The sequence below is a fragment of the Macrobrachium rosenbergii genome, chromosome 12 (genome assembly GCF_040412425.1).
Source record: "Macrobrachium rosenbergii isolate ZJJX-2024 chromosome 12, ASM4041242v1, whole genome shotgun sequence".
Classification (NCBI taxonomy): domain Eukaryota; kingdom Metazoa; phylum Arthropoda; class Malacostraca; order Decapoda; family Palaemonidae; genus Macrobrachium; species Macrobrachium rosenbergii.
In genome coordinates, this window is record NC_089752.1 from 24,042,772 (window position 1) to 24,068,836 (window position 26,065).

Below are 26,065 nucleotides of genomic sequence, written 5' to 3' on the forward strand. Positions count from 1 at the left end.
TTGCTTTCTTTCGTGCATGCCGTAATCCATCTTTACCTCCTTGCTGTATCAGGTTGAATTTTCACTGTACAGCTATAAAATAGCTCATAATAAACATTCTTTAAATATTATTACACCCTATATATATATATATATATATATATATATATATATATATATATATATATATATATATATATATATATATATATGGGTGTAACAATATTTAAGAAATATTATATGGCTATTTTATTTACAGTGAAAATTCAACAATGACAACAGGCAAAAAACTGATCATACACGAAAACAATTCAAAAAAGCTCAAACTATATCACAATTATATAAACTTCAATAACAACAAAGGAACAATAAAAACTATAGTAGATGACGTAACTCAAGAACATTTGCTCAGTACAGCATCCAAATAAACAAAACTGAAAATGAAAAGCACATCTAGGTTTCCAAATTTCTTGCATCTATCATTTTTCATATATTGAATTTTTCTTTTATCTAAAAAATTTGGTGGGACAACAAAACTTCATTCAGAACTTTCTATTATAGTACATGTGCGATAACAGGCGCAAACAATGAGAGCTTGAAGTCAGAAGGTTAATGGTCAGTTTAAGAGAGGGGCAATGTCTCTTCCTACAACGGTCGTACTATAGTAACCCCACCCGCCTTTCTTGTTTACTTGCTAACCTTGTTTACTCTTATTCAGTTTTCATCCTCTGGACTTTACTACTGAAGGTAATCTATTTCTTGTTTTGTCATTGTCATTTTCAATCTTTAAAGCATTTTAATTTTTTAAGCTCTGTTTGTCAGTTTTAATTAGTGTTTTGTATCTTTTTAGCCAGAAAGATGGGATAACTAGGTGATCCCAGAAGCGCACCTATTAATAAATATATCAATGATGAGCTGACTGTTCTTCCTATCCAAGTACTCCCTATATATATGCATATATGTATATATGTATATATATATGTATATATATATATATATATATATATATGTATTTATATGTATATATATATATATATATATGTATTTATATGTATATATATATATATATATATATATATATATATATATATATATATCTTTCTATCTATGCATCTATCTCTGTGTCTAACTATCTGTTAATACACACACTAACACACACATATATGTATACATACGTATATATTAACTTTATCACATACACAATTGTTCTGTGCATTAACTAAATTACTAAAAAGGACCTCATTCAAACTGGATGGTATCTATAGATACCATGCAGTTTGAATAAAGATCACTAATAATACTATATATATATATATATATATATATATATATATATATATATATATATATATATATATACATCACGAAAGGAAGCGGTAGGGGAAAGGCATCCTCATCATCTGGCAGTTTTATTTTCAATGCCGACGTTCACGACAATTCAAGTCGCATTTTCAAGGCTATAAAATATAATATAATTTGCGAATATCAATAACAAATTAATGCAATGGCAACAGCTCTTTATGTAGTAAAAAATATTTAAAACAAAACACCTCATTTCCAAGACAAGTCAATAATGAGTAAAAAGGAGTTCACTAAAATCTTAAAACAACCTACCTATGAAAGAAGAACAAGACTAACATAAATAAGTACAAACAGAGTGAGAAAACCAGTTGCCCAAACTGGGCTATAAACAATTTCACTGAGGACGATTGAGTATTTAACGACAGCACAGTCTTCCTGATAATTATGGATTCTAGGATGGTTAAGTCGTTGTTGTTCTGCACTCGGCCTAGGATGGAAAAAATCCTTGCTGTCAATATAAGTTTTATAATTTTGAATGATTTCGTATATTTGATTGCTCAGGATTAGATAACCTGCTACCTGTTCTATGACTTATGCCCTGTGTCTATGCGGACCTTCAACAGCCTCCTCGTGCATCCCACATATGTATATCCCGTGATCACATCCGGGCAAGTGTACTTAAAACAACGTGGACGAAAAACGGGACTGAGCCGGTCTTTGACTCTGAACAGAGACCCTATTGTAAAGGATTTTCAGGATGATTTTCAGGTTTAAAAGCTGGAAAACTCTTTTGAATAATGGCTGTGCATTTTCTCCTAAAGTATCATCATACAAAAGGAAACTTGCATGCATCTTTAGTTTCGGCACAGTCGATTCAGGTGTTGCCAGGTCATTTTCTGTAGTAGCAGTTTATTTGGGGATCTGAGAAAAAGTCGTGATGAAAACAATTATTATTGAAATATTTCACTAAAAGGATATCTCATCGTGGAAACTCTTCCAGTTTGACGAGTGGAGTGTAAGCCCTATGGAGGAGGTTAAAATAGAGTTCAGTTTCAAATGAAGAAACACAGAACTATACAAATTCATTCCCAAACCAGTAAATGTATTTTTCTATACACACCTGTGTAAAAACCAAAGTCACCTCTGGAAATAATAAGATCAAGGAAGGGGGTTTGTTATTTACCTCCTTCTCCATGTGAACCTATGTTTGGAAGTTGTCGGATGAGCCGAACTCAGAAAGGACTCTACATGACATTCATGACAGAAATAGGGAGAACGTGTCGTCAACATATCTTCGATAAAATAGAGGCGGAACCTAATGGGACATTCTTCTGTTATGCGCTCCTCCAGGGAGCACACATGAAGATGTTAGCAAAATTGGACCAAGTGGTGATCATGGCCCATCCCTTCAGTTTTGTTTATACAAACTGAAGGCAAAATCGTGTCAGCACGGCCAGCTCTAAAAGTTGTTTAAAATGTCCTACTAAAATTATTAAAATTGCATCTTCATCAGTAAAAGTTTGTAATATTATCTCAGTATTATTATTATTATTATTATTATTATTATTATGTGTGTGTGTGTGTGTTATTATTATTATTATTGGAGAAGCAATTCCACAGTTATGTATATGTACATATATTTAGATAAATATACAACTGTGGATTTGCTACTTCATTTAAGACTCATGCTACTATGAGTATTTTTTTATTACTATTATTTTTTTTTTAGAATATGAATCCAGTTCATACCAGGACAAGCATACAGGGACCATTGACTTGAAATACAAGCCTCCAAAGTATATGGTAGACAGGTTTCCCAGGAATATTGGAAAAGTTTTCCGTGCGTCTTTAATAGTGTTCTTGAAGACTCTAAAACTTATTTCTTTCCGAAGAAGAATTTTTATTTAAATAAGACAAGCGATTTAAACTATCTGTATCCTTCAAAAAAATCTACTATTATAATTTGATGCTGGTACCATAAAACTATATATTTATAACTTACTCTGCTATGCGAAAAACTTAATCATTCCTTGCTGGGCAACCATCTCTCTCTCTCTCTCTCTCTCTCTCTCTCTCTCTCTCTCTCTCTCTCTCTCTCTCTCTCTCTCTCCCCTTAATAAGGTGATCAATGGCAATGGAGAGCCTTGTTAAAACAAAAAAGAGTCACTTTTCTCTTGAAGCTGACTGGATTACTGGGCACTAGTGATGACAATAACCATTTCAGGGAAACAGAAATTCTTGAGACCACCTTATATTTTTAACTATTGGGAAAAATTAACACACACAGACACAAACCAGTGTATACACACACACACACACATATATATATATATATATATATATATAAAATATATGTATATATACTTATATATACATATATTTATGTATATGTATCTATCTATAATAATAATTTCCAAGTTGATCTTGTCCTCCCAGGTGAAATCTTCTAGAAGCTTTATTGCCACGAAATAGCATTTTTAAAGAAATAAATGTAAATGTAATGAAAAATCATCATCATCGTATCCTTTTCCCTCGTCGTCAGGAGGAGATATCTATCTATCTATCTATCTATGTATATATATACATATATAGATATATAAATATATGTAGATATACATATATATACATATATATATATGTATATAATATATATATATATGCATACATGTATATAATATATATACATATATGAATATATATATATATATATATATATATATATATATATATATATACATATATACTGTATATATTTATATATATATGTATGTGTATGTATATATACATATATATATATATATATATATATATATACATATATATAAAAATATATATATAAATATATATATATATATATATATATATATATATATATATATATATATATATATATATATATATATATATATATATATATATATATATAAATATAAATATATATATATATATATATATATATAAAATATATATATATATATATATATATATATATATAAATATATATATATATATATAAATATATATATATATATATATATATATATATATATATATATATATATATATATATATATTTCTCCCGGCGACGAGAAAAAGAGATGCGATGATTTTTCACTAAATTTTAATTTCTTTCTTTTTTAAATATTGATGTTTCGTGGCAATAAAGCTTTCAAGAAATTTCATACCTTCTGCTGAAAGAATCATTGTCGCCTGGCGCCGTAATATCTTCGTGTTTTTTCCTGCAGTCGTTTGGAAGATTCCGCTCATGCGTATAGCGCCATCACTCAATAGGTGCACTGACACCAAGGACTACAGTGGCCATCTCAGGATCCTCAGGAAGACGTCTTGGAAGCCTTCAGAGACAGCATGTGAGCAAAGAGAGGCGAAGTTTGTAGATTAAAATGAACTGGATGACGAAGCAGATCGACTAAAAGAGATTTTCAAGGGAAAAGTACATCACGAGAATGGCGAATAGCTTCAGTCTGTAATTGTTTACTGCTGAAAATATGGACTACTTCGCGGAATAACAATGGAAGTCGAGTTCCGCCTTCTGCGATTATTCGGCACCTCTACAGTCGTATTGTCACTCACGGACGCAAGCTCTTCATTCGAAATAAGGAAGGAAATAATCAGAAGAGGAGACAGTGGAACGGAGGAACTGAAGAATTTATACGAAATAAAAGGTAGAGAACTTGAGGTGTTTTCTAAGCTGATTGAGAGGATTTTGGATGCCCAAAATTACCGCTTGGAGCAGTTCTTCGCTCGAAATAAGAAAGAGAAGGAACAAAAAGAGACGACATCGGCGTGGAGGTATACTGAAGAATGCTGACGAAGAATAAAATAGATAACCTGAAGGTGTTAGAAACTACTTCAAAGATTTTGGATTCACAGAATTACTTTCGGAGAAGCAAAGAAGAATCGAAGGGATGATCAATATCGTCAGTAGAGGGGAATCTCATAAGTTTATGAAGACGACTCCTTAAAGCAAAGAAGCTGTTTATGTGCCAGAAAAAGAACTCCAAGTAATGGTTATCGCGATGTTGAAATGATCTAAAACCTTCGATTTTCCTTGAAGACATTTTGGAGATCAACCCCAGTCCTCCGGCTCCTGGAAGGACAGGAGAAATGCCATTCGCGCATGCGCGAGCTTCAAAGTGTCCAGAACAATCTCGAGATGCTTCAAATCGTCTGGAAGCCTTCGGAGACAGAAAGTGTCAGTTTTGAAAAGTAGGGTGAAAGCAAAGAGTATTGGTGAGGGAAGGGTCGACCCAGGGCCGCTTCCTTCCTCAAGGAAGCAGCCTATGGGTCTGACCCTTCCCATGGAAAGGGCCCAAACCCTTTAAGTTGGCCCAAAAGCCTACAAGGCTTGCCAGTCTTTTGAGGCAGCCTTGAAGGGGGTCCGACCAGAGGCTGCTTCCTCGGAGGAAGGCAGGTATCCTGTCAGGCTGGGAAGCAGGCCTGGAGAGGGCCCAAGAACTTCAAGGATGGGGCCCAAGGTCCTCCTAGGCTGGCCAGTCTCTTGAGGGCAGCCTTGAAGGGGTCTGGCCCAGAGGCTGCTTCCTCGGAGGGAGGCAGGTATCCTGCCAGGCTGGGAAGCAGGCCTGGAGAAAGACCCAAGAACTTCAGGATGAGGCCCAAAGTCCTCAAGGATGGCCAGTCTCTTGAGGGCAGCCTTGAAGGAAGGTCCGACCCAGAGGCTGCTTCCTCGGAAGAGGCAGGTATCCTGCCAGGCTGGGGAAGCAAAAGGCCTGGAGGAGACCCAGAACCTGGAGATGAGGCCCAAAGTCCTCCAGGATGGCCAGTCTCTTAAGGGCAGCCTTGAAGGAAGGGTCTGACCCAGGGCTGCTTCCTCGGAAGGCAGGTATCCTGCCAGGCTGGGGAAGCGGGCCTGGAGAGGGGCCCAAGAACTCAGGATGAGACCAAAGAATCCTCAAGGATGGCCCAGTCTTTTTGAGGCAGCCTTGAGGAAGGTCCGACCAGAGGCTGCTTCCTCGGAGGAAGGCAGGTATCCTGCCAGGCTGGGGAAGCAGGCCTGGAGAGAGGCCCAAGAACTTCAAGGATGAGGACCAAAAGTCCTCAAGGATGGCCAGTCTCTTGGAGGCAGCCTTGAAGGAAGGGTCTGACCAGAGGCTGCTCCCTTGGAGGAAGGCAGGTATCCTGCCAGGCTGGGGAAAGCGGGCCTGGAGGGCCCAAGAACAAGGATGAGACCCCAAGTCCTCCAAGGATGGCCAGTCTCTTGAGGCAGCCTTGAAGGAAGGTCCGACCAGAGGCTGCTTCCTCGGAGGAAGGCAGGTATCCTGCCAGGCTGAAAGCAGGCCTGGAGAGGTCCAAGAACTTCAAGGATGGGCCCAAAGTCCTCCTAGGCTGGCCAGTCTCTTGAGGGCAGCCTTAGAGGGATGAGGTCCGACCCAGGGCTGCTTCCTCGGAGGAAGGCAGGTATCCTGCCAGACTGGGGGAGAAGCAGGCCTGGAGGGCCCAGGCTTCAAGGATGAGGCAAAGTCCTCCAGGGATGGCCAGTCTCTTAAGGGCAGCCTTGAGGAAGGGTCTGACAGAGGCTGCTTCCTCCCGGAGGAAGGCAGGTATCCTGCAGGCTGGGAAGCAGGCCTGGAGAAAGGGCCAAGAACTAAGGATGGACCCAAAGTCCTCCAAGGCTATTTTGGTCTCTTGAGGCAGCCTTGAAGGAAGGTCCGACCAGGCTGCTTCCTCGGAGGGGAAGGCAGGTATCCTGCCCAGGCTGGGAAACAGAGCCTGGAGAGGGCCCAAGAACTGGATGAACCCAAGGCCTCCAAGACTGGCCAGTCTCTTAACCTATCTGGTGCAAGTTGGGTCTCGGCAGACCCACCCTACGAGATTTTCCATTTTAGATAATTTTATTTAATAATCGTTTTTAGTTGATTCTATGATTACAAATATGGAAGTATGGTAATTATTTTAATTTTCATTAACCCTTTGATTACAGCCGAGATGAGACCTCCACTTACCACAAATCGGAGGGTTTTTGACGGTAATCACCCAGCCTAGCATGCTACCAGACGCACGAAATCGTAAACAATCATTGTAATAGCGTTTGTATTTGTTGTTTTGCTGCAAATTATATGTTTTATTTATATGATAGTATTTGTGATAAGTAGCGATCGTAGATATAGATATTATGCAATTAATGTAACAACACAAATAAATAAGCTGCCAGTAATAAAGAATATTCCAAATCAGCAATTATTCCAACGGTCACGCCAACCAAATTCGACAAAGTGGAAGGTACAGCGAGCTGAAAACAAAGCAGGTCATTTCTGTCAAAGCACATTGCATCTCAATATCACCTACATACATACATACAATGTATATGTACAAACACACACACATTACTGCATCTATATATATATATATATATATATATATATATATATATATATATATATATATGAATCCATGACAACGCAACAATGATTACACATTTGCAACACATTTTGGACACTAGCGAATATGTATGGACATTTGGAAGGTGACAATCGTATTTCCATACCCTGAGACGTGGGTGGTACGTGAGATGCCGGAATCCCTTTTGATGGAAATGACCGGTCGTTGTTTTCTGCTCTTGCTTACCTTCCACCTGTGTTGGAGTTTGGTGGCCTGTTGCTGGAATACTACCTTGCAGGAATAGGGCCTGGGATTATCCCTTGTCCTTCGGACGTTCAATTCAATGTTTGATTGACGATGGCGGTCAAAGTCAGGGAAAAAGTGAAACAACCTCCTTGAAATATGGAAATCGTATTGGCCGCAAGTAAAAGGGAGGTTCAGAATCAGCATTTGTCAATGAAACAAGAATTGGAGACTGCCAGGGCTTGGGATAATCCCGGGCCATTTTCAAGCTAATATTCAACGGTCACGCCACCAAATTCGACAAAGGTGGAGAATTTACAGCGGCTGAAAACTCAAACCAGTTCATTTCTGTCAACAGGACGTGCATCTGAAATGCCACCTACGCGCGTCGTCTGTCACACTTGCATGTGACATGTAAACACAATTACCACCTCGCCACATTCACTAGGGATCAATATTATAAATCACATTTGTACTGTCAAAATGTGTAATTAATGTGTGAATGTGTGTGTATGTATATATATACTATATATGTATGTATGTATGTATGTATGTATGTATGTATATATATATATATATATATATATATATATATATATATATACATATATATATATAATTGACTATATATACATGTAGTACTTATATATATATATATATATATATATATATATATATATATATATATATATATATATATATATATATATATATATATATATATATATATATATATATATATATATGTGAAAATGCCCCGAAGGAAGAAAACGAGTCTGCTAAGTAAAGGACAATACGTCAGAGCCTTGCAATACTCTGTTGCTTCTCTTTCCTTCGTGGAATGTCTTTATTTTTATATTCATCACGTTCCATATTCTCGTTGATTCAGTTATATATATATATATATATATATATATATATATATATATATATATATATATATATATATATATATGTGTGTGTGTGTGTGTGTAAATATATATACAATTAATTACATATATATATGAGTGTATATATATATGTATATATATTTGTGTGTGTGTGTTTGTAAATACAAACACATACTCACACTATCCCTATAAAAAATAAAAAAATTGGATAAATTCCTGTTACAAAAAATGATTAGCCACATATAACCATATATATATATATATATATATATATATATATATATATATATATAAATATATATATATAATATATATATATATATATATATATATATATATATATATATATATATATATATATATATTTAATCACTAACATTTTGGAATTTGTTCAATTGTTTTTGAACAATATTCAGGAAGTTGTAGGGTTTTGTAGTCATTTTATTCTGTTATAATTTTCTACAGATATTTTTCTTTTCCTTCAATTATTCTAAGTGGTACCTGTTTACTTACATCTTATTTTTTAGAAACATCTAATGAAAATGTCAGCAAATGCCATATGAAAGTTGGGTATTGTTCTTAAGTCCTCATATACTTATATGAGTGATTAAATCAGTGCAACATTTTTAGGTAATTTGTCCTTCCTACTAGGATACTGTTCTCCGGGAGATGTCTGCTTCTGCCAGAGATTTATATCTTTTAGAGTGGTTCGAGGTGGAAGGTTTCTTTGGCAGCTATGCCTTGGACTATAGACGGATGGTCTCTTGTTTGTCACTTTTTCATAAGTTGTATTTTGACATATCTTTCACATTCTCAGTTGATCCCTGTCCTGTTGCTGTCGAGCAGCAACAGATTCATGAACAGCAGCATCAATGTGCAGTAAATGTACACCTCGCCTTCCAACTTTTCCAGTTCCAGGGACCTTTATTCCTCATGCCTACGACTGTGGAACAGCCTCTTTACTGAGGATGTGTTGCAAACGGAACTTCAAAGTTCAAGTGAATGTAATGCATTACTACTACCCATGCAATACATCTTGTATTTAATACTTTGTTTACATTTTTATTTTATTTATTGTTAGTACATCTGTTTTCTAATACTTTAGTCTCTCTTTCTGTATTTCCTACCACCTTCTGTTATTTCACTCCAGATGAACACCATTTTCTTAGGATGTGAATTTCAAGTTAGTTTACCTGTGAATCTTGTTTCATATGGATAGGGTTCATCTTCTGAATAATAATAATAATAATAATAATAATAATAATAATAATAATAATAATAATAATAATAATAATAACAACAACATTGTCTATATTCATTAATCTCATGGTAACGAGTTATTATATTGTTATTATTATTCTCATATATCATAAATCATCAATACCATGATTATCAGATTTACATTACATCCGACTCATTTTTATATTTTATGATATCAGTCTTCAAAGGACAGAAAAGGAACATTAAACACAAAATAGTAATTTACTCTCTCTCTCTCTCTCTCTCTCTCTCTCTCTCTCTCTCTCTCTCTCTCTCTCTCTCTCTCTCTCTCTCACTAAAGACTAAAGCCATAATTTGATGAAGAAAATTATAATACGGATGAATTTCAACATTTATTTTACAAAAATCTTTTTTGCTGTAGATAAAAAAACAAAATCAGAAAATGTATAAACACATAAGACTCAATATGATTGGAAGAAGCTTTTATGACATAAGTTGAATGAAATCAAACAATGTGAATAACAAATGGTTATGAATCTGAATATTTAATAAGCTGAACATAATAATCTTGACAAACTTTTGACAAATTCTAGTAATTCAGAAGTGTGTGTATTCTCTGAAACAGGGAAGCGACACTGTGTTGCAGTCTTTACACACACATGAAATATGTCTGCTGGCCTTTCTTGGGCCTGGGATGTGTCACGAAACACACCACACATCTTAGTCTGGAGTCGCAGTTGTTTTTCTGTTGAAAGAACTGGATCAGAAAGTGTCTTTCTGTTAGCCGCCTTGGCTGCATTATTACAGTGCAGGTAATTATCTTGTTTAGGTGCTGGGGTACCTTTCAATCAACTGCAGAACGACTGACTTGAAACTGTAAATATGACCCTTTCTTGCCAGTAACAAATCCATGCAGAAGTGATGACAGTTTACTAGTATCATATCAAGCAGACGGAAAAATAGTTTTATGCCATCTCATTGGTTTACGGATACCTTCACAGAACTAATAAGCATGTCGTTCTTGTCCACAATCCGCATTTTCTTATTATAGTCCAACAACCTGCATGAGTTTTGCTGAAAAATTCCCCTAGTCATTTACCTTTTCACAGTCTACCATTATATTTTCATGTACTGAAGATATATACACTGTCCTGTTATCCTGCCATTTTAAACCCTAATATTCCATTTGCAGTTTTGAGACTGAAATCTCAGATTTGTTCACATCAGAAATTTAGGCATAAATTTCCTATTTTTCAGACTATTCCACATGCTCCTGTTTCGTTGTCACTTAAATACTTGAACAGTTTTGGGCTGCAATACAATTATCGAAATACAGGATGTGATGTTTTCAAGATGCGAATATAAATGTTTTTACCACAGACCAGATACCCTGGTCCTCATCTACCAATATCTCTGTATCTTTTCCAGTATAGATTATAAAATCGACAATATAAATCCGTTTTGTCACAAAGTTCAAATATTTTTCACTCCAAATCGACTTCTTTTATCTGGAATGTACTGCTTGAAACTTAGCCTTCCCTTCCTAACATTAAACTTTCATCTGTATAAATCCTGGAAAGGTTGAAATTTTTTCCAGGAATTTTCTACGCACTATCGAGCACAGGTTTAATTTTTTTAGTTTATTATCTGGGCTTGTTTCATGAATTATCAACGAAATGTAGAACCCGTAAATTTGAAGAAATCATGTCCTTGCCATCAGCCTTCTCACTCCTTTTGTCTCGAATGTCTCAAGCGTAGTCAGTAATCTACGATGCGATGTTTTGCCTATATGCGACATGATCATAATCACACAAGAACCGTATCATTTCCTCCACAGTAACATGAGCAAATTTTCGCAAATACTTTGGCTGCATCTCCCTGGCGTATCAACAAGGAATCTCTGATAACTGGTTTTGTCTCTTCAGCAATCAGCCGCATAAATTCGTTGTCGAAAAATTAAAAAAAATAGTCTACTTCCTTTGAATTTTCATTCACATTACATTTCGACGTAATGCCACTGCCACTACTATCAAATGTAAATCTCTGGGCTGAAATTGCTGGCAGCCACTCCCTCATCACCTGGGTCACTTCGCTGTCTCCGCCTTCTTTTGACACCTTGGCTTTCATTTGTGGTGGCAGATTTTCCGTCATTTTCACTGTCGGTTGATATTTCATCACTGTCTCTTGTGGACCATAATTATCCATTTCATTTCCTTCTAAATCCGATTCATTTTCATATCAGAAAATGAGTCGTGGAAGATCTATAAAATAGTTATCCTCGTCGAGCTCTTCTCTCGATCTGCCGCAGTCAACTCCGAGGATGTCGTACCCATCTGACCCGTCCTCCTGTGACATCTTGATGAAGACTAATGAATTTTAGGGGAACAGTGAATTTATATGAATTCACTGTATGGCAACTGACAGACTGTTACCATATCAAGAAAAAGAATGCCAGTATTTCAATCATCAGTCCTTCATAAAAAATTACCGGTGCTCGTATACGACACAACAGTGTTCAGGCCAGTTTTATTAAATGCGTCGTATACATACAACCAGAAAATCAAAGGGTTAATATACACCTTTACCCAAGAATGAGATTATTTTAGCTTTCCATAGAGGTGACAGACGTCTCCCAACCTGGCCGTTCCATTTAAAACCTTCTTTCTCCCTTACGTTGAATAGGGGCTCCCTTTTGAAAAGGGACCTTTACACACCTCGCGGATAAAATTAATAAGCACACGTGCGAGAATCCTCGCAGTAAGGAAAGGTCTAGGGGAAAGCTTCACACGGATACCCATTCAACCTCAAGTGGCGTCCAACAAGGAGCTACAGATGGACCGCTGCAATCACCAGTGGGGAGAAATCCCTGGATTGGAAAAAGAATTTCTATTTTACAACCTAAGGTCTGTTTCTTTACCTAAATGCGGATACCTGAATTTTATAAGAAAGTGCTAGTTAATATATGGTTAATACGATGCTAGATATTATAAAAATTCTATATTTGGCCTATGACGTATGAATCAACATTGAATACGCAAGCTCTATCACTGAACATAATCTTGTAAATATCAAAATATTATCAGGGTGAAAAAATATAGCAGTGTTCAATTATACGTATACTGTATATATATATATATATATATATATATATATATATATATATATATATATATATATAATCTCATGTTCAATCATACGTATACTGTGTGTATATATATATATATATATATATATATATATATATATATATATATATATATATATATACCTCAACCTTTGCTATAATAGTCATCTTCTCTCAATACATGATAAAACATCACACAGCTTCTACCAAATGAATAAAAAAAAAATATCCCCTTTTCAGTAGGAATTCTCCAGAAAGGTTCTGAAATTCAGAGATTAGCGCCTAAACTTTGGAAGATCTCAAATCTGTGAGCACATGAATATAAAAGAAGGGAACGCATAAGACTTTGGAACACCCAGAATTTGTCCCCATCTGAATATCAAAAAGAGGTAAGAGAGAAACTCTGGAAAAATCTGTGTTTGTACAATTATGAATATAAAAAAGGGAAGAGGATAAAACAAGAAATAATATAATTCACACAGTTCTTCATTTTATGCATTAACATATAGGAAAAGTGAGAGAAATGGAAAATAAGTACAAATACAATTGCCCTTCTTTCGTTTTTCACGAACAATTCTAATTACAAGGAAGTCCGGGAGTGTTCTATCTTTGTGACTCTCTTCAAATAAAGCATCTTCTGTTCGAGAGGCTTGATAACAAATCAAGAAGTGGCCAGGAACAGGAAATAATTCCCATCATGAGTAAAAAAAAATTTTTTTTCACCCGATGTCTCCTCTATAACCTGTGTGGCACAGAAGCAATTCATGTTATTACACATCAGTAAAAGAACAAAAAAGAACATCAGTTAAAGAAAAACAAAGCTAATCTTTGCAAAAAAAAAATCATGTATGCGCTGAATGAATTGCAGTCTGTCCTTTAGTGGGGATGATTAATGCAAAGGAATTACCACTGAAAATAATTTTCAGAAAAAGGAAAAGAATTTCAAACAGTGCCGAGAGGCATTTTCCCGAGATGTAACCGAGTACTGGGACCTTTCCCTGAAAAAAGCTGGAAGCCACATCTTAAAAACTAACTATAGAATTTTCTTAAAAATAATCTCATTATGTTTCCCACACCCAAATTTTAGTCGAATTTAATCACCTAACCTAACCTACCTACCTCGCTAACCTAACCTAACCTAACCTAACCTAGGAGCATGGCAAAAAAACCGGGGCCGATGCAATACTACCATACATCTCAGGAATTTGCTGCCGGGAGTTAGGATTTCAATCTATGATAAGAATAGGGGAAAAGCAACTGGCGGTATTAAAGGATAAAATATGTCTCATTAACTACTAATATAAAGTATTTCATTTAATTTTTTTTATAAGAACATGATATGTTCATTCACTACCATACACTCTATGAGAGTTTAAATAATGAAATAAAAACAAGATTTTGAGTGTATCTTTGGTGCAGTCATTTTATTTACGTTGAATCAAGTTAATCTTTATTAATAGCATATTCAACCACAAGGTCTCCTCACGTCCATAGGAACCGTGAAGTCTTGAAATCACAGTGATGACTACAGAGAGAGAGAGAGAATTTCGAGAATTAGGAAACATGATCTATGACCATTTACACAATTTATTTTAAAAAACCAATATTATGAGACCAAAGTGAAGTCCGCAAACTACAGAAATCAAAGCTGTCATCCAAAACCACTTCGGGACAGCGTATCGTCTTCGACTAATGCGTCCCTGAGGCACAGATGTCCCAGTAAAGTACCGCCCAATATTTCCCGAACTATTACTTCTGCTGCAATACTGACAATATCAATTTTCTTTCCGTCCGTGCATCCCTGTAGACTCTGACCACGGTGAGATCAATGCCGCCTTGTGCTTAAAGGGGTGGTGCAGGGGTTCTTGGAGGGATTCCTTTCGTAAGCCATACTTCAAGCGACTCTGGACGTCCAGGATTTCATGCACAGACTTACCACTTTCTGCCCTCACAGAACGGCGTGTCTTTATATGTCTGGGTCAGGATGAATGGTCGAAATAGGCCCTCGACAAAGTGGCCTTTACCTTCTTAAATTTACTGGGTACGGATGAATGGCCGGAAGAGATCCGACATCTACTAGTAGTAACGCCAAGGTCATGTAATTCAAGGCCGTCTGCACATTCAACATTCCTTGATGAGAAGGCAGCTATTCCAGTTTCTTACAGATTAATTTCGTAAGTGTCTAATGTTCTACAACTCAAGGAATCTGGCAGAAGAACGCGAATCTTTAGTGACATCCATCACACTAACCGGACCAACGGAATCTTTTACCTTTAAATTTTAAGATTCATGCCTTAAAGATTATGAATCCAAACGGGCCGATCACTAACAACGACGGCATATAACGAGACGCAGAAAGACCAACTTGTATTTTTCAAGAGCCAAACGAGAAATTGCTCTTTCGGTATCAAAATGGTCAAATAACGAAAGGTCGTTGTTTTTTTTTTTATCTAAGTTTACTTGCAATGCCACGAACAGTTTTACCCCCTTGAAAAAAGCAGTATAAGAAAACTTTTAAATATGTTGGAGTCCTACCAGTTCGGGAAATGTAATCTAAAACTTTCAGAACCAAAAATTTCGAGTGACTTGGAATACAGCTCAAACACTGAATTGCCTCACTGGTCGATGTAAAATTGAATACTTTTTTAAAGAAGATGATACCCAGGAAAAATGCCCTGAAGTAAAGTAAATGGGGCGACCTATTTAAACAACAGATGTTGACACACTACTTTTGCACAAACGAAGCAACAAGTCATTCTGGATGAAATAACACGAAACATATAAAACGAAATGTTCAATAAAACGCTCGTCCAGACTCATAAACGGATTCATATACATCTGGAAACCCACACGAAAACTACTACTTAAAGAAGGCTTCTGTTATCTGTGAAGCAAATGGAAAATGAAAACCAAGACCAAATTAAGTTAAAATGAAAGTCATATCTGCTGTGAGGCCATGCTATGAAGGTCTGCAAAACCAAATTAGGAAACAAATTTTTATTCAGATTTTGAACGTTTATTCCTTTTTATATTTATGGGTAACAGACACCCGGAAACTTTCGCGTGTACATTGCGTATTTCTAATTTAATTTCCTAACGACATATTTTGGGATACTTTTTGATCTTAAATAAATAATACACAAATACATATGTATATATAATACAGCATATATACACATATATATGTATATACACACACACACACACACACACACATATATATATATATATATATATATATATATATATATATATATATAATATATATATATATATATATATATAATATATATATATATATATATACTATATATATATATATATATATATATATATATATATATGTATATATTATTCATGTGTCAGTGTGATTGATTCATTCATTCCCACAAACTAAAGTTTTCTCTCAATATAGAGAACACTATCTTATGTGCTAAGTTTCAAGATAATCTGGTAGTCCACTTATCACTGTATCATTTTCGTAAATATAAATAAGAAAGCAACACTAAATACACATAACTCTCTCTCTCTCTCGGTACTTTTGGTGTACTCTGAATACCAGAGGAACTAGTTACAAACTCCAAGAGTACCATCAGTATGAACTCTATGACCGGTTAACTTTTAACCTTTCCTAGCTCCACCTAAGGGTCACTAGAAATCCGTGATTAATTTCAACACCAACATTTTATCACCAGACGCTGAGATTTTCCTTCTCTGTTATCATTTTTCCTTATATAGGCAAGTTAATTTAAAACCAGCATATCTTAAAACTAGGTATATATCTTTACCTTAGATGTCACCTTCTGGCTTGTGTCATGATAATAATAATAATAATAATAATAATAATAATAATAATAATAATAATAATATAATATACAGCGTATGATCTAAGATGTAGTTTCCTAAGGTGACATGGATTTGACCGTGGTTCACTGCAGCCACTTTTTAAATAACGCAATTAATAACATTTGATGGTAAATTCTTTGTTAGTAACCTTTGTGGGTTTCAAGTTCATAAAGCAAATTATATAAAATACGTTCCTTCATAAAGTGACTTGTTTGATCAATTGCCACTGAAATCCCATGTAAGTTGAAATATAAGATGAACTCTGATACATTGTATAACGATAAGAAAAGTCATTCTGTAAGCCAATGCTATTCTTGTTTACCTCTATCCGCGTACAAATTTGAGGAAAAGGATCAAAGCACTGTCGTTAACATATTTTAAGGGCACAGGCGTATTTCCTTACTCTTGTACCTTTTGACGAACATGACTGCTCGTATTGCAATTTGCAACCTTAAAAGGAATTCCTGCAGCTCACGAGAAAATCCCTTTCGTAGAACTCTTACACAGGCTATATATAATTCCGGCAAAATGGAAACTTGACGCTTCTTCATTCCCTCCTCTCTCTTCGTCTCAGAGAGAGAGAAGAGAGAGAGAGAGAGAGAGAGAGAGAGAGAGAGAGAGAGAGTATAACTGCAGACTAACCCTCAACCGTTATTTAAGTCCTCAAAATTCAGTCTTCTACATTTAAAGCTTCCTAACAGTCTGCAGAATGTCTCGTTTACATTCGCCTTCACACCTTTTTAGTGAAATATCTTTAAAAGGTAAAAAGATTTCAACTGAAGCAAATAATCAATATCCGTTAACAAATATCATCTCATATGGAGTCGGAGGGGTAAACAAACATTTATGTGACTATCTTGCATACCTACGGTCAGCTGCAAGCCGCATCTGTCATTACTATGCTGTTCTGATGTTTTCAGAAAACATGAGATCACGTCAAGACTTCTGCCGCTACTAAAACTATTATAAAAACTTCCAAAGTGATTCTAAATGGCGTATATCCTAGAACTTAACTTACAAAAGGATTCTCTCAATGAAAAATATATTGCGACTGCCGAAAAATTAGCTGTTTCAGGTCTCCCGAGAGTGGCAGAGACGCAGCACAATGTCCTAGCGCCCAACATCAATGTCCTAGCGCCCAACCATCCTGTTCACCCAAGTTGGGCCAGGGAGAGTCAGTAGTGGAGAGGACTTAACAGGTAAACTAGTTATTAAGTGAAAACAACACGATGCACCTGCAGTAGCAGACAGATGCCCGTTTTCTAAAAACATCCAGTAATAAAACACTCATGTTCGTTATACAATAAACGTAAAGACAGTAAGTGTAGGCGAATACAATGCACTCGATTAAAGAACAGGAACACGGAAAAGAAAACTTCGTTCATCATAAGAAAGAAACAGAGGCTACTGACGGTACACACAACGGTACATAGATCCAGGAATACCGACTACCCTCTGACTGATATATTCCTCCTAAAGATTTTCGAGTACCTTTAGCGTTCGGGGGATCACTGGCCTCAACTCTGTTTATCTCCCCGTCATCAAGAATAGAAAGGAATGAGCGGATCAGAACTATCCTCCTTAACTGGTAGAAAGACGTTCAACTCTCGAAAAAAAGGGTAATCACCCCACTAGTGATCTGTAAAAACAGAAAAAATAACAGAAAACATATTCAAGATGATTTTATATATATATATATATATATATATATATATCTGCTCTTATATATATATATATATATATATATATATGAATAAGCGTGTATTTGTGCGCACATATGTATGAATTCGCATTCATATATGTATCTATGTATTCTATACAAACATGTAGCGTACAAATGTGAACGTCAATTTTCAAAGCCATGAACTTTACCCACATGTGGCCTACAGAGAAAAATGCAATGGAGCGCACAATATTCCTTCGTAAGCAAAGCATTATCTTTCTTTCAGTAAAAACCGGAACTCAGATACAAACAACCGCAGAAGCTAATTTTCTCCCTCAGTGAGAGGGTGAGAGATGAGCATTCAGGAATGAATATTTCTCATTACGTGATATGATAAACTGCTCAGTTAAAAAGCAGCCGCGACTCAGTATCCGTGGGCAACACCGCTTATGAATGAGACTTCTCATCTTATTCCGCTTCTTCTTCCATTCAACTGATGAAATGATTTGTGCCCCCTGGCGTCGCAGCGACTGTGGTCATCGACGCCGGAAATATACCTTCGGTTATGATTCATTCGGATTATAGAGAAAATTCTAAAACTTATAAATCTAAAATCTAATTTTAAAACTACTCCATGCGCGTTTGTTATACCTACATATCCTACATTCTACTTTTCCAACTATAATTGCAACTTGGATAATAATAATAAAAATGATAACGACGATGGATATCAAGGAAGAGGCTTAGTAATTTTTAAATCCTCATGAGTAAAAATATCGTAGAACGTTATCATAACTTCCAACTGACATTACGGGGTGCCCAGGCTAAAGTATATTCTTGCATACGGCCAACTAAATCCAGAACAACTACCAGCTGGCCTATATTGAAAACATAATCATAAATTATTTTATTTTATGAAAATACGAAGCCTAGTTGTTGTTTATAATCCAAATTGATAACCATATTAATCATCTAATTTGCATAAATTCATTACAATTCCGAAGTCTTCTTGCTTTACGCAGCATAAGATGGACGTTTAATTACGGAGCTATCACAGAAAAGAAAAAATCGGAACCGTTTTATAATACAGTGGGAGGAGGAATGTGTAAAACTGGAGGAACTGATTTACTCCCTTCTTGAACCTCTTGCTTATAACAGAATTAAAGTGAATCGCTTTTTTTTTTAAAGTCTGCACTTATATTACCCAGCAACAAGCAACAGTGTAAAAATAATAATCGTTCACACCTATACAATCTTCGAATAAGTAATGAAGGCACACACTGAAGAAATAAGAAAATTAATCCAATCTATTCATTCACGTCTAATTTTCACGTTGTAAAACCGATACTTCAACAGATCTTAAAGACATCATTCACAACAGACCAAACTGTTCCAGTCACTTTTAACGAAACAAAAGCCCTTGGAATATAAAAAAACTAAAAAATTCTATTTTGCCTCGATGTGTAAAAGTTTTGTCATTTTTTGCGCATATTTTCTGCAGACAATTATATAGAGTTTATCTTAAGCCCATGTTCAACTGGCATCACGTTTCATTTCGGTTTTCATTATTATCCTCAATTCCATAGATAGTTCCTCTGCTTTAGATGGAAGTTCCCGAGATCACTGACAAACACAACGAAACTTGGGCAACTTCCGTGATCCTAGACGATAAGATCTAAACTGTCTTGTCAGGCGTTTATTCATTAAATGCGCCCACAATAATAAAAATCAAAGACTCTGAGGGCAACACTTCGCATATTTACCATGAGGAGTAAATTAAAGAATTTGGAAGCGCCTTCTCTCTTGGGCATTCCCTTTCCTAACTGTGTGTTCATCGTTTCCCGTTAGCTAAACTGTTCTCTGCTTCCCTCTTTTTTTTTCTCTCTCTCTCTCTCTCTCTGACTTTTCTTCATGGGTTGAGATACTTGAGGGTACTGAGATATCCATATAGACCAAATAGGAATCTCTCTTTAAAAAAAAAAAGTTTTATACCCATGTATTTGTGCACATGTCAAGAGATGCAGAACAAATATTTGTACATGTATGCAATATATTTCCCGCTTAAATTTCAAGTGTATAAAAAAAGCTCAACGAAACACCAGCAATTAATATTCTACCCTAAAGAGTTACAAAAAAAAAAATGTAAGCAATCAACTGTATGAAAAGCAAGGGAATTAAGTTGGGTTTCAAGACAATATTCGCTCCTAAAAAGCGAAATAATGTCTTCACTGATGCATGTGGAATAATGCAAGTGAACCTATTCGTATATATGTAAGCAGTCATGCAATTCTCTCTCTCTCTTTCTCTCTCTAACCAATTCCTTATAAATGTAAGCAGCCATGCAATTCTCTCTCTCTCTCTCTCTCTCTCTCTCTCTCTCTCTCTCTCTCTCTCTCTCTCTGTTTTTCTGTCCGTCACTTTCAGAGTCGAAACTGAACCTGAAATGTTAGGACACTGAAGACAGCTATTACCTAAATAAGCTTCATTATACCGATGAGAACCCACGTGGAAAAATCAAATGACATTAATTTGGGAATAACAAGCGAACAATTGCCAACCTGCCACATACGCAAGACTCACGTACTCAATAACTTTCGACATACTGACAAGCATTACGAAAGTCCTCATTATGTGATACCACAATTCTCGCTTGCCTCTTATTTCCACATAATTTTTATGGTGATAAATGTCTTATGTATGTCTGTTTACCGGCTACCCCTTGCTATTGCGATTTTTTTCTTTTAATAAATGTTTAAGAAACAAACCCACGTTTTAATCCCAGGACTAAAATCATCATCATGTAAGCATCTAAAGTCATATTCAAAATTATAACCATTTTAATCATCTAATTTGCATAAATTCATTACAATTCCGAAACCCTCATACTTTACGCAGCATAAGATGGATGCTTAATTACGGAGTTATCGCAGTAGAGAAAAACAGAAACCATTTTTATGCAGTGGGAGGAATATGTAAACCTGGAGAAACTGATTTACTTCCTGCCTAAAAGTCTTCTTTATAAATTAATAAAAATGAAAATGAATCGCTATTTTTGTCTAGTCTGTTCTTATATTATCCAGCAGTAAGCAACAGTGTAAAAATCAAAATCGTTCTAACCTACACTGCCTTCGAATACATAATGAAAGCGCATGCTAAAAAAACTCAACCCGATCTCTCCTTGTACTTTACATGTTAAAGAACAGATCTTTCAAATGGTCTTAACAACATCATTCACAATAAATATAAACTAATGCAGTTGCTTTTAATAAAACAAAAGTACTTGGGGTAAAAAAACTAAAAAATTTCAGTTTCGCTTTGATGTTTAAACGTTTTGCATTCTTTTGCTCATTTTTTCTGTAAAAAATTTACTACAATTCATTTTTAACCAAAGTTCAACAAAGAACACGTTCATTCGACTTTCCATAGTCATCAATTCAAACATGAGTTGTTTTACTTTAGTAAACCTTGTCGATCACATCGTAACTGCTCACAACAATGAAAATAAAGGCGAAATCTGACGACACCACTTCGCCAATTAACTCTGTGGAGGTAAACACTGTTTCTTCTTCTTCTTCTTCTTCGGTCGACGTTCAGAATTTGGAGGTGCCTCTCTGTTTCGAACACTCCTTTTCTCAAGAGTCCGCTCATCGTTTCCCGTTTCTTTTCCTTAACTTTTCCTACTGGATTGAGATACTTAAGGCCACTGAGATATCCATAAAATCTAAATAAGAATCACTCACTCTCTCTCTTTAAAGAAGTATATACGCATGTGCGTGAACATGTTAACAGACGCAGAGCTAGAGAGAGATTTCAAGAATGGTACCACCCCATACCATGTCACGCACGTCCGCAACACAATATTTCTCTAGTTTCTCTACGAAGGATTTGGTTACTAAACCCTTTTCATTAACAACATGGTCTGAACATTTTTTACTTTTTCGCCTAAGCTGCGGTTATTCCTCATAACAACAATTTTCACCATTCCACCCTTCCTTATTTCATATACTTTTAGAACTATGCATTGGAATAAGGTTCCCCTTTTGTTCCAGTCACATGACTAAAATCTGCCGCAAAAATCAACAAATGAGAATTTAATTCTGAAATGACACAAAAGGGTCATGGAGGTGACACCACTTTGTCACCATTTCTACAACCGAATGTAGACTACCTTTGAATATCATCGTCCTTCCTTCAATAATGTCTCATTCCTACACGCCTTCCATTTGTTTATACAATTCATTGGTAAAAAAAAAAAGTCACGATACGTAAAAACATACGTATTATAATGGTCAGTCAGAGAATAAAGTGGCAAATTAATGACGAAAGGGAGCTTTCATCCACTTGCACACTGGACCTATGCACTAATAGATGAAAGCTCCCATTCATATTTACTTATTGTTCCTTTGTATGCGTGTGTGTGTGTGTATGTGTGTTTTTTTTTACATAACTTCACATTTCAAAGAAATTTCTGGGTATGAAATTGCACATACAAAAGTCTCAATATTTACGCAAGTAGTTGGTAAGAAATGACTTGGCTTTTACTTAAGAAAAAAAATCCATTTTCTGGCTTAATAATTTCATATCTTGATTTAGCTGTCAAAACTAGTCAGCTCAAATTTAAAAATTCACAAACGATAATCGGATTCCATCTTCGTCACTTATCACGCAGTTAAAAATTTTGTATTTATTTATTCACACTTATCGTGCTATTATACACGCAAAACCAAATTAGTATAATATCCGCTTGTTAGGTTACTCGGCTATGGAAGGTAATCCTCTGGATCAATTCAAATTTATCTAGTATGCTGTATAAGGCAAAAAAATATGAGGTGTTTAGCTATCTTTAAAATCAGAGTGTAGTCTCACACCTATTGTATCCGCGTTACGGTAACTTTTTGATTGTATAAAACATTTGAACTACATACGACCGTTGGAAACTATCCCGCAGCTTGTATCTTCTTATATCCATCATTTTCATTATTTACTTTTTTCGAAATGCTAAAAGCACTTTTAAAGCAGAACATGCAGCGGATTCCGTTGACCGCCAATCAGTTCATCACCATGTTCGCATTTTTCGCTTAATTTCACCTTATTTCTCGTCTTCCCGTGTTCAGACCAATACACTACCCCTCATACTTGTAATTTGTCCACATATTAAGGCAAAGGTTTTAGGGTAAATAATTTATGAAATGAAATGGAATATAAAATTTTGTCCAAAGGCCAAACGCTGGAACCTAAGAGGTTATTCAGCGCTGAAAGGGAAATTGAGGGTAAAAAGGTTTAAAGGAGTAACAGGGAGATAACCTCGCAGTTGCACTATGAAACAGTATTGTAAGGAGAGGGTGGAAAGTACGTATTAGAAAGAAAATATGAATGGAGGTTCAGTAAAAGGAATGAAAGGGGTTCCAGCTGCGGGCCGAAGGGACACCGCAAAGAACCTTAAGTAATGCCTACAATACCGAATGAGGTGCACTGACGGAACTAAACCGTCCCCCACAGCAGGGAGTGATTTATGCAAATTCATTGGTCTTGTCATGGGAATACAACTTTATATTGTGATCCTCCTGTGAAAAAGCATCATTATACTTACTTAAGCTGCATAACACACACACACACACACACACACACACACACACACACACACACACACACATATATATATATATATATATATATATATATATATATATATATATATATATATATATATATATATATATAAACAAATAGAATAATTCAAATGACATCTGTATAACTCTCAGTTACTATATATTGTATATAATGTTGCTTGTCTATCTTTCTGTCATCAACTTGGAATCATTATTGTTTTCTCTTTTTTTTTTGTATTTTCCGAGCGGCCTGGCTAGCCAACTGATCAAATAAAGCCGGGAAATAAAAATGTACAGGAGGGGAATGGGGAGAAAAACAGCCCGTCCTGAACTCGGACGAAAACAAATAACCCCTTCGTAAGGAAAGGAAGGTTACAGGAACCAGGAAAAACCTGCACACGAAGAGTTGCTATTGTTGTTTTTGCTTAACCTGGCGTTATGCCAGCATGGGCTCTTGTTCACTGAGCAGCCCGCAAGCCATTTTATGATATGAAAGTTAAAGTAAAGTATACCTTAGTTTTACCAGACCACTGAGCTGATTAACAGCTCTCCTAGGAGCTATTGAAGGATAGACTTATTTTACGTGGCTAAGAACCAATTGGTTACTTAGCAATGGGACCTACAGCTTATTGTGGAATCCGAACCACATTATAGCGAGAAATGAATTTCTATCACCAGAAATAAATTCCTCTAACTCTTCAACAGCCGGCCGGAGACTCGAACTCAGGCCTACCGAGTGCTAGGTCACAGCTCTACCGACTCGCCCAAAGAAGAGCTATGATATGAAAGTGAATGACGTGAAAGTGAATGGCAGGATATGGACATCAAAAACTATTATTATCATTGATGGTTGTGCAAGTGAAAGGATGTTGTGAATGAAAAGAAAGGAGTAACAGGCGAGATTATAAGCCTCTTTAAACCCAATATTGTTTAAACCCTAAGGTACCCGCCAGTAGGAGAAAAAGAATGATAGTAACGAGTCGTAGATAGCCAGTAAAGAAAAATGAAAGCGTTCCATAGCCCGGGAGGCCAAAGGGATTAATCTCTTATGAATTAGGGAGCACGACAGTCCGAGGGCTCACAACTTTAAAACGCAACTTTGTGCCCCATGGAAATCTCTGTAATCAGCTCGATCAGGTGAAAAAATAATGAATTATACAATGACATTCAAACTTAAAGAGGGCATTATTCTTTCTGTATGAAGGATCACTGATTTGCATGTTTTATGGAGAGAGAGAGAGAGAGAGAGAGAGAGAGAGAGAGAGAGAGAGGGCTGAAAAAATAATGAATTATACAATGACATTCAAACTTAAAGAGGGCAGTATTCTTTCTGTATGAATGATTACTGATCAGCATGTTTAAAGGAGTAAAATTGATTAGACTTAATTTTATGTACATGATAAGATTTTATAAGATTTTTAAGATCAGGTCATTAGCGGAAAAAATATTCAAGCCCAAAGTTGTCAACTCACGGATTTTAGGGCCAATTCTTCTAGATATGAACTGGATATTTAAGTTCGGGAGCATACACCAAAACACAAACACAAGTACCTTTTGCACACACACACACACACACATACACACACACACACACACACACACACACACATATATATATATATATATATATATATATATATATATATATATATATATATATATATATATATATATATATTAAATGACAGCAATTGTAAATGAAAAAAAATTACCGTACTTGGAAATAAGTATTTGTGGCAAACCTCTTGTTGTATGTAGACTTAATTATCCGTTTTATTTTCATTAGTGAACAATGAAGAGAAAGTGAAATAAATCTATCTATCTATCACTA